At 49.6% G+C, this 2500-nt stretch overlaps 1 protein-coding gene across 2 annotated transcripts in view; it reads left to right on the top strand.

The window, feature by feature from the left end:
• The window catches only part of rnf168 (ring finger protein 168), a 19463-nt gene that overhangs the window by 5555 nt on the left and 11408 nt on the right, over nt 1–2500 (top strand). Inside the window, exon 1 of one of the 2 annotated variants that reach the window (XM_065959996.1) lies at nt 659–684. The exons of the other annotated variant lie outside the window; for it this stretch is intronic. The gene's annotated coding sequence lies outside the window, so the exon portion shown is untranslated. Of the gene's footprint in view, nt 1–658; nt 685–2500 lie in introns of those variants that run through there. 2 annotated transcript variants of the gene reach the window in all.

Raw genomic sequence — 2500 nt, 5'->3', positions numbered from 1 at the left:
ACACACACACACACACACACACACACACACACACACCTTCTGCAAGGTAACACACACACACACACACACACACACCTTCTGCAAGGTAACACACACACACACACACACACACACACACACACCTTCTGCAAGGTAACACACACACACACACACACACACACACACACACCTTCTGCAAGGTAACACACACACACACACACACACACACACACACCTTCTGCAAGGTAACACACACACACACACACACACACACACACCTTCTGCAAGGTAACACACACACACACACACCTTCTGCAAGGTAACACACACACACACACACCTTCTGCAAGGTAACACACACACACACACACACACACACACACACACACCTTCTGCAAGGTAACACACACACACACACACCTTCTGCAAGGTAACACACACACACACACACACACACACACACACACCTTCTGCAAGGTAACACACACACACACACACACACACACACACACACACACACACACACCTTCTGCAAGGTAACACACACACACACACACACACACACACACACACACACACACACACACACACCTTCTGCAAGGTAACACACACACACACACACACACACACACACACACACACACACACCTTCTGCAAGGTAACACACACACACACACACACACACACACACACACCTTCTGCAAGGTAACACACACACACACACCTACCTTCTGGTAACACACAGCAAGTCTCTGAGTTCCTGTCCAGAAACGATCTGTTTGACCCAAATCAGTCAGGCTTTAAGCGGGGCCACTCTACTGAAACTGCACTACTGTCAGTAACAGAATCACTACGAGCTGCCAGAGCTGCGGGTCAGTCCTCAGTTCTATTACTACTAGACCTGTCTGCTGCCTTTGACACAGTCAACCATCAAATCCTCCTGTCCACGCTCTCTGAACATCTCAGGATCTGCCCTCTGCTGGTTCGTGTCCTACCTCTCTGGGCGATCCTTTAGAGTGTTGTGGAAGGGAGAAGTGTCCAAAGCGCACAGCTTATCCACAGGGGTACCTCAAGGGTCAGTGCTTGGTCCCCTTCTCTTCTCCATATACACAAGCTCACTTGGTTCAATAATCCACTCTCATGGCTTCTCCTACGCCTCTCAGTCTTCTGGCGCCGCTCTGGGTGGTCGCCTGTTACGCAGCTCCGACCCCCCTCGTTATTGTTTTTTAGTTTATTTTGTTAATATTTACTTTTTGTTGCTGTAACTTCGCGAGTAACTCCAACTCCAAACAGCAAACATGGATATTCTTCTTTTTGGAGTATTGGTGATGTTTTTCTCTTTCTGTGGATTCTTTAAAATTTCCTCGGGAGACCCATTCAGTCACGGCTCCATTGTTTACACCCGTGAACAGCTGGTTGCGCTGTGCCAGCCTCGGATACATCCAGCCGAAAGACCGGACATCCCCGCAGAACTACGGAGGAAGAGAAGGGGATGCAGAGCTGGAGTGAAGTGTCGGAATAAGAAAAGACGGTACAAACCATCCGTGCTGTCTTTAATGACGGGGAATGTAAGATCTCTCCCTAATAAGATGGAGGAGCTGACGGCGCTCACCCGGCTTCAGAGGGAGTACAGAGAGTGAAGCATCATGCAGTTCACGGAGACATGGCTGAATGAACTCACTCCGGACACGCTCGTAACTTTGGACGGCTTCCACCTCGTCAGAGCGGACCGGAGCGCGAGGGAGAGCGGTAAGAAGAAAGGCGGGGGAATAGCGATGTATGTGAATGAGAGGTGGTGTAACTCTGGGCACATCACCGTTAAAGAACAGCGCTGCACTAAGGATGTGGAGCTGCTGGCTGTAAGCATTCGGCCATATTACCTGCTGCAGCCTGTGAACTCATCCACAGTGTAGTGTCTCAGCTACAGACATCACACCCCCAGTCTCTTCTTCTCATCTCAGGAGACTTTAATCACGCTTCCCTGTCTGCCACTCTCCCTACTTTCACTCAGTGTGTTGACTGCCATACCAGGGACAATAAAACTTTGGACTTACTGTATGCAGACACCAAGGATGCATACAGATCATCACCCCTCCCCCCACTGGGCCGCTCAGACCACAACCTGGTGAGACTGCAGCCCATTTACATACCTATGGTGAAAAAACAACCCCCCACAACCAGGTATGTGAAGAAGTGGTCTAAGGAGGCCACTGAGGCGCTGCAGGACTGCTTCGACACCACTGACTGGGAGGTGCTGTGCAGCCCACATGGGGAGGACATCAACGGTTTAACTCACTGCATCACAGACTACATAAACTTCTGTGTTGAGAACACTGTACCCACCAACAAAATACAGTGTTTCTCAAACAACAAACCCTGGGTGACCCCTGAGCTGAAAACCCTGCTCAATGAAAAGAGAAGCCTCATCTCATCTCATCATGACTTGCTGATATCTCTAAATGGATGAATGAACGGCACCTTCAACTCAATCTTTCAAAGACTGAGCTCCTTGTCATCCCAG

This window comes from Labrus bergylta, chromosome 11, assembly GCF_963930695.1.
Source record: "Labrus bergylta chromosome 11, fLabBer1.1, whole genome shotgun sequence".
Classification (NCBI taxonomy): domain Eukaryota; kingdom Metazoa; phylum Chordata; class Actinopteri; order Labriformes; family Labridae; genus Labrus; species Labrus bergylta.
The sequence above is the reverse complement of the archived record's forward strand: the minus strand, read 5'-3'. Positions and strand labels throughout refer to the sequence as shown.